This window comes from Euprymna scolopes, chromosome 33 (genome assembly GCF_053919585.1).
Source record: "Euprymna scolopes isolate OS-2025 chromosome 33, ASM5391958v1, whole genome shotgun sequence".
NCBI classification, from domain to species: domain Eukaryota; kingdom Metazoa; phylum Mollusca; class Cephalopoda; order Sepiida; family Sepiolidae; genus Euprymna; species Euprymna scolopes.
Window position 1 is genome coordinate 3,085,564 of NC_136514.1, and position 8,866 is coordinate 3,094,429.

General features: G+C 33.0%; 1 pseudogene; it reads right to left on the reverse strand.

Annotated features, from left to right (window-relative positions):
- Positions 1–237: 237 nt before the first annotated feature.
- LOC145258394 (5S ribosomal RNA) lies at positions 238–355 on the reverse strand (annotated as a pseudogene).
- Between the last annotated feature and the right edge of the window lie 8,511 nt (positions 356–8,866).

Below are 8,866 nucleotides of genomic sequence, written 5' to 3' on the forward strand. Positions count from 1 at the left end.
CTACCTCTACCCAGAGCCCCCTATACCATATATATATATATATATATATATATATATATATATATATATATATATATATATATATATATATAAAGGCTCCTTCATAGAGGTGCCTGCACATGAAATTTTTGTGGCAGGAGGTGTGTAATTTCTTTTTAGTCGACATTGTTGAATGCCAGTGGCAAGTGAAGTATATGTACAAGAGGACTGGAAACAAATGTCAAGAAAAGCGAAGAGCACATACAGCACCTAGTATTCCGAAATGGTCACCCATTTTAGTACAAACCAGGCTTAACGTTGCTTAACTTCGGTGATCTGACGAGAACCGGTGTATCAACGCGATTATGCCCTCTCTCTCTCTCTCTCTCTCTCTCTCTCTCTATATATATATATATATATATATATATATATATATATATATATATATATATATATATATATATATATATATATATATTGAAACGATACATATATATATATGTACAGTGATGATCATATTTATTGGCACGGTAAAATAAAAGTTAAATTTTGTCTAATAAATTCTAAAAAAGGGATTAAATTAAAGAAAATAACAAAGTATATTATGTATTTTTAACTGGCCTTTCCGATGTAGCAATCGGATTTTAGAAAAAATAAATAACAAAGGAACAACAAACATAATTGCAAAAAACCCTTGTTCAAAATTATTGGCACGGCTTTGTTTTTCTTTTAGTATCAGTATAATATCAATCAATTTCCGGTTTACGTGCTTTCTGAACTTTTTTATAGCCATATTATGCTTGTTTAAAGCTAATTCAGTGAATAATTTTTTTCAGATAATTTTTAGATAGCGATTTATTTAAACTATTATAAGTGACTAAATTATAATTTTCAATCGCCATGGTTAAAACTAAGGAACACAGCGAAGACGTCAGGAAGCTTGTTGTAGCATGCCATACCAATGGGGAGGGCTATGATAAGATTTCAAAGAAGCTAAACCTTCCCAAATCCACTGTTAGAGCCATAATAAACAAGTTCAAATCGCAAGGCCACGTTATGAGTTTAGAGGGTAGAGGGAGAAAAAGGATTCTTTCCCCAAGAGATGAACGGAAAATCGTTCGACAAGTAAAACAAAACCCAAGGATCTCTGTTGGGGAGATTGTTGATGAACAGAGCACCATTGGAGTGAATGTATCTCGACATACAGTTGGTAGAGTTTTGAAGAGAGCTGGTTTAAAAGCATGTCGTCCGAGAAAGACTCCCTTATTGAAGCCTATGCACCTGAAAGCAAGGCTAGCCTTTGCAAAACGTCATATTGATAACGATGTTGCATTCTGGAAACGTGTTCTATGGACTGACGAAACAAAAATAGAGTTATTTGGCCATAATAAAGTGTCTTATATTTACAGAAAATCTGGCGAAGCTTTCCTGCCTAAGAACACCATACCCACAGTGAAGCACGGTGGAGGCAGTTTGATGTTTTGGGGATCCTTTGCTGCCTCTGGACCAGGGCGACTTGTTAAGGTCACAGGTAGCATAAAAAAGGAAGATTATGTTAAAATATTGGATGAAAACCTGAAAGACTCTGCTAAAGAGCTCTCACTTGGTCGTCGTTGGTGGTTCATGCAAGATAATGACCCAAAGCATTCGGCTAAACTGACTAAGAAATGGCTTGAGGACAATCATATTAATGTTTTGGAGTGGCCATCACAAAGCCCAGACCTTAATCCAATTGAAAATTTATGGAGAACATTAAAATCGAGGGTAATGCAAAGGAAGCCTAAGAATCTTATTCAATTGGAGGATTATTGTCAGGAAGAGTGGGCTAAAATTACTACTGAAGAGTGCAACAACTTGGTTGTAAACTATGAAAAGCGACTGAGGAAGGTAATCAAGGCCAAAGGCTATACAATTGATTATTAAATAAATCGTGCCAATAATTTTGAACAAGGTTTTTTGCAATTATGTTTGTTGTTCCTTTGTTATTTATTTTTTCTAAAATCCGATTGCTACATCGGAAAGGCCAGTTAAAAATACATAATATACTTTGTTATTTTCTTTAATTTAATCCCTTTTTTAGAATTTATTAGACAAAATTTAACTTTTATTTTACCGTGCCAATAAATATGATCATCACTGTATATATATATATTGAAACGACACACACACACACACACACACACACACACACACACACACACACACACACATATATATATATATATATATATATATATATATATATATATATATATATATAAATAAGGGAGTAGTCACCAACAATGTGTATTTTTTAACATTATTTTATTATTCCGTGTCTTGGTTTTTCATTGAGAATTATGTTTGGATCATTGTAATAATGTTTTTAAGTCATTGAAATCGTTTTTACGCGCGTTTCAGACGTTAAGAAATTATTTCTGACGAGGACGCATCACAGACCGTCTGAAACGCGTGTAAACGATTTCAATGACTTAAAAACATAATTCTCAATGAAAAACCAAGACACGGAATAATAAAATAATGTTAAAAAATACACATTGTTGGTGACTACTCCCTTATTTAAATATACATCTTTCTTTCGTTGGAATTTCTTTACCCATTTTATATATATATATATATATATATATATATATATATATATATATATATATATATATATATAGGAAATGAAATGAGGTTAGCAAAATGTTCAGCTATTTCCTCTGATGATATGAGCCATTATTGAAAATCCATGGATTAAGGAAATCAACATAACCCCTTCTATATATTCCTTTTTTCAAACAATAAATTCTTAATTCGAATATATGTGTCTATATGTTGTTTTTTCAGAATTTAAATATAACCACTAAACTTATATATTGCTCTATTCTTAAATATTGAGCTTCTCCTTTTTGGCTAGGATTACCTTGAAAGTATTACTTCAAGTAATATCTATCAGGATTTTTCATCTGATTTCTAATCAGCGTCTTACCTCGATTATATATATATATATATATATATATATATATATATATATATATATATATTGAAACGATATATCTATCCATCTATATATATATATATATTGAAACGTTATATATATATATTGAAACGATATATCTATCTATCTATCTCTCTCTCTATATATATTGAAACGTTATATATATATATTGAAACGATATATATATATATATATATATATATATATATATATATATATATATATATGAGAACAAGTAGTTAATAAAACATGTTAAAAACACTTTGAAAAAGAGTTAAAAACATATTTAATTTTAAAAAGGAAGCACAAAATAAGTGGATAGTCCTTAATCCGCGGAGTTTTATATATATATATATATATATATATATATATATATATATATATATATATATATATATATATATATATATATATATCAGAGAGGCGGTAGCACTCTCTATATAGGGATGGCCCGTACACGCCTATATACGCCTACAAAACAAAACTATCCAAATCTCAACTAAAATAAACTTATAAGTTTAAAAAAGCACATATTCTTACAGAGAAGTGTCTTACGAATCCAGCGAGTGTCAGAACGTCGGTTAAAATGTCAAAAGAGAGCAAAAAAAAAGGGTACAAAAATGGCCAATTGTTCTTCTTTCTTCTTTCTTCTTCTGCTTTCTTCTTTCTTTTGAGACGATGTATCTCGGTGTACGAACGGTCTCTGACAACAGTTCAAGCATCAATCGACTGCTCTTTACACGGATAAGTGCAGTGACCCATCGCTTTTTAGCTAACTCCATAATTAAATAAGATTACGTGTAATAACAAGTTTTAAACACTATATACCCAATGTAGACAGACCACTTCGAACACGGAACTTCTCTCAAAAGGGACAACTCCAAATAATACACCGGATGCTCACAGACGTTCCAGTTTGCCAGTGGCGTATATTTCTTGGACGCTGAATATTTGAGGTGAACGTTAAGGTTTTTTCTTTAAACAGTAACCCACCAGCGTTAATGAAACCACGAAATCTTTATCTCAGTTGATCAAAATTGTTATAAGAGTAACCTATCAGCAAGTACGACGTCAAAAAACAATGTTATAAAAACAAATAATTCTTCAGATTTTGGACTGTAAAATATGTACAAAATGTCAATGCTGTGACCAGGATTCGAACCTAACGTGGGGTCCTAACCTCTAGACGATCACCGCTAACACTGACGTCTGTCGCTCTTGGCAGAAAGACACATGACTACTGTCAAACTATTGAAAAATAAGGAGGAAACTTGAAATTCTCACGCATGCGCAAAAATACACTATAGCAACCATTGTTAAATGCAGCTGAATCTCTTCGCTCGCTAAGAAAAGTAGATCAGACCAGTTCTTCTAAGAACTCACCAAACGCCAAAGGAAATAAGTTAAATTAACAGCAAAAGAAACTGCAAGAAAGTCAAGAAAAATTTAATAGTGAAGGTATGAACATTTTAGAACTTTATAATACTCTAACTGTTTTATCAGAGAGGCGGTAGCACTCTCTATGTAATATAGAACCGATGGAGGACCAAGAGGCAACTCCTAAGGCCCAAAACCCAAAGACCTAAAACCCAGCAGGAAGCGACCTGCTACTAATGGAGGCGGCAATGAGCCGCCTCCTAAAAAAGACAATACTATCATGAATGTAAGTTTAAAAATAAGACTGTAAGTAAAAATACTAATTAACAAGAATAAAAAAGCATTGGAAATGTAAAAGGATATAGGGATGGTATGCCAAAAAGTATACAAACAAGATAGCTATGAATGGCTAGGCACATGGAAATAGAATTGCATCCAAAGTATAGCCCTATAGCTTTTTACAACTGTAATGATGGCACGGAATGAAGATTGGAGAAAAGCTATAGGGCTATACTTTGGATGCAATTCTATTTCCATGTGCCTAGCCATTCATAGCTATCTTGTTTGTATACTTTTTGGCATACCATCCCTATATCCTTTTGCATTTCCAATGCTTTTTTATTCTTGTATATATATATATATATATATATATATATATATATATATATATATATATATATATATATATTGAAACGATATATAAACGATAGAACGGTGTGAACATGGAGAGAAAAATGCACATTTATTAGTATAGAATTTTGTGATAGCGTGATTGAAATTGTCCCAAACAGACTCGGCGTATTCCAGCTGTCGCGACGTTCGTTTACGTCAAAGTTGTTAAAATACAAAATAAAACCAAAAAGAAAACAAAAATGATGTCGAATCAAATTATTGTTTCTGAAGGACGGAACTTGTCTGTTTTGCTTTCATTTCAACTGGCCAGAAAAATCTTAAAAAAAAAAAGAAAAAAAAAGCAACTTGGAACTTTCAAAGACAAAGCGCTAGGATGAACAGATTCGAGAGTTCATCTTCAATGCTTGTCACCTTTATTGATTCGCTCAAAAAACTTGCGTGACCAGAGTAAAAATGTTAACCTATTGAACTTACGAGGTGCCTTCGATAAGTTTCCAGACGTTTTTGTACATGCATTTTAAATTGTTGCAGTCACTTGCAGAGGAGCGGAAAAGAAAGTAATCAGTTCTGGTCTATGTGGGGGCAACCCTTCATATCGGACAATTGTTTTTTAAGTCAATTAGTTTGGTCGATGTGGGGGGAACCCTTCATATCAGACAATTGCTAATTTTGGACCCTGCCAGAGTGCCCCCTTGGGGGACCTGGTTTTTCTTCCTCGCATTAAAAAACAGCCTTGTACCTAATTTGATCAGTGGGGAAGCAAATAAATAAACAGTCACTTGGAAATTCAGTATGTTTTTTATATACATCTTATGAGATGATTGAACATCTTTTATTACTTCAGGTTCAAATGAACAGTTACAGCAGGAATTGGAATACACCCTACTAAAGCCTGATTACCACAGCTGATGAATTTCAAAAATTCAATGTTTTGAACTTGGAAAAAAATCTGTTTTAAACTTGGAAAAGAAATTATGTTTTAAATTTGAAAAATAAATTCTGTTTCAAACTTGAAAAAATCTGTTTTAAACTTGGAAAACTTGGTCACGAATAGGCTCCTATATAGTTGACTATTTTAAAAAACTGATTACATATAATGATAGAAGATGTATCGAGACACAGGAATGGGTATGTTTGATCTGGCAGAACGGTAGTTCATTAAAATTGTGGGGTCTGCGTTCGCACCTGGTCGACACAGTATGGAAATAAAAAATTTAAAAAGTAATAAAAAGACGTTTACAAGATTTTTTTGATATAGATTTACACAAAATACTTTTATAAGTATGTTTTAACTTAAATAGGGATGATATAATAAAATTGTGGGGTCTGCGTTCGCGCCTGGCCTCCATAGAAATATGGCACAAACTTTAATAAAGACTTTTCATATATATCTGCGTAAGTATACTTTGATAATTATGTTTCAGTTTGAAGAAATATTGTATAATAAAATTATGGGGTGTTCGTTCGCACCTGACCTCCATAGAATGGAAATATGTCACAAAGTTTAACAAGGTTTTTTAATATAGATCCACAGAATATTGTGATAAGTGTTTCAGTGTGAACAGGTATGGTATAATAAATTATGGGGTTTATCTATTTTATTTTTACTTTCATCATATTTTGCTTTGGTTTTGATACCCCCAAATTCGAAGCTATATCATTACAACCTTTCCTTTTCATAACCTATCATACTTTCATAAATCAGAGTTCATTTTCTGTAGGCTGTTTTTGAACCCAGTCAACAACGGGTACTTTTGCTAGTATATATATATATATATATATATATATATATATATATATATAGTAATTTATAAAATATATATGGCGATTAAGCTACACTGAATATTCTGCGTTTCATCCACTATAGGATTCATCAGGCTTATGCGCGAATTCTGTGGTTGTTTCTTGTTTTTATATATGTTGAGGATTTTTAGTTAGCCAATCAGCTTTCTAGTATCCACCGCGCCCCTTCCTATCAGCCAATGGGCATGCATTTTTTCGAACAAAGGATCTGTTTTAGAACTAGGTTAGTGGTTTAAGGTAGACGTTTTCCTTTTTCTTTTTTTTTCTTTTTTTTATATATAAATATACCTATGTGTACACACATACATGCACATATATATACATATATATATATATACATATATGTGTGGTCGTTTATGTATATTCATGTTTATTTATTTTATTTATTTGTTTGTTTTCTATTGTTATTGTTAGTTTTAAAGCTATTTTGTATCGCTATCCTAGAGTAAGTTTTATTTTGTGAACACAGTTGTTTGCTATTTCTCGTCTACAGTTTAATAGATTTTGGGGTTCTTTAAAGTACAGGATAGCAAAGTTTTCATGGAGGCATAATTTACATGGGTCGTCTAAATGTCTGCACGTGGTAGCTTGTCTTATTATTTTCCATTCGACTACCGGCGAATGTCCGCTTTCTTTGAGTTCCCAGTATTTATTCGCTAGTGTTGTTTTTATACGGTGTTTTTTTATTTTTGGGGAAGCAGGAACCCGGAAGGGAATTCCAAAGTCTAGCAGTCATATGGAAGAAACTGTTAGAGTAGATGGCTTTCTTACAGCTAAGAATCTCTACTGTGTAGGGGTGGGATTTTGCAGCTTGTCGGCTTTGTCGGGGGTATTTACGTCGCGGGGGGGGGGGCTTGTATTTCGCCGCCACGAAATTTCTTTAACCACCATTGTGCTGTACGTTCAGTACTGGTTCCTGGGCCAAACGCTTCATTGATATCGCGAGATGTTTCAGCGGCTTTTCGGCCTAGCTTGAATTAAAATAAGAAAATTGTGTGAATTTGCTTTTTTCCAATTTGTATTCAACATTCTGAAAATAAAGACATAGTTCTTTTAAAACAAGACGCTCTTTAAAATAATACATAAAGTAAAGGTAGTATAACAGAAAACTTTATTTGAAATCAAAACAAAATTCCGCAAAAACTTTCTTCTCAACCCAATATAAAGATCAAACAAAACTCGAATATTATTTTACATGTAATGCACACACAACATTACTTATTATTTTTTACAACAATAGTCGAGTGACATCTGCATTCGTGCAGGACATGCGTGAACAACTGTAACAGAGCGCGAACACGCATATAGTAGCAACAGTAGCAGCAGCAGCCAACGTATGCAAATGACCGTGCCGTGTATGAGGTGACGTACCAGCGAGGAAGAAGGAAAGAAAAAGATTATAAAAAAGAAAAATTTGGCCGAGAAAGACAAAAATATAGACGTGTTACACACTTAGCCAGAGAGCGACAGGAAGACGTGTCCTAAACATGACTGAAAAAATACAGAATACCACGTATTCAACACGACTGAGTCTTGTTTAGCACATTGGGGTGCGAGAAGACTTGAACAAAAGTAAACGCATTATTGCGGAAGTATCTGTAAATAAATGACTATTAATTCTACAGAAAAAAACGTAAAATTCTGTTCTTGTCTTTGTTTCCTCGCAACTGTTTGCATACAACGTGTGGGTCTCGAATCTTGACGTGTAACGATAACGTTACACATGTATCAATTACATTATACAGGTAACAAGTGCGGTACACATGTAACAAGTACGTTACACATGTAACGACTACGTTATACGTGTAACCACTACGTTACACATGTAACCACTACGTTACACATATAACAACTACTTAATACATGTAACGACTACGTTATACATGTAACGACTATGTTATACACGTAGCAACTACTTAACACATGTAAAAACTACGTTGTACATGTAATAAGTGCGTTAAACATGTAAGAACTACTTAACACATGAGCAACTACGTTACACATGTAACAAGTGCATTACACATCTAACAAGTGCGTTACACATGTAACAAGTGCGTTACACATTTAACAACTACGTTATACATGTAACCACTA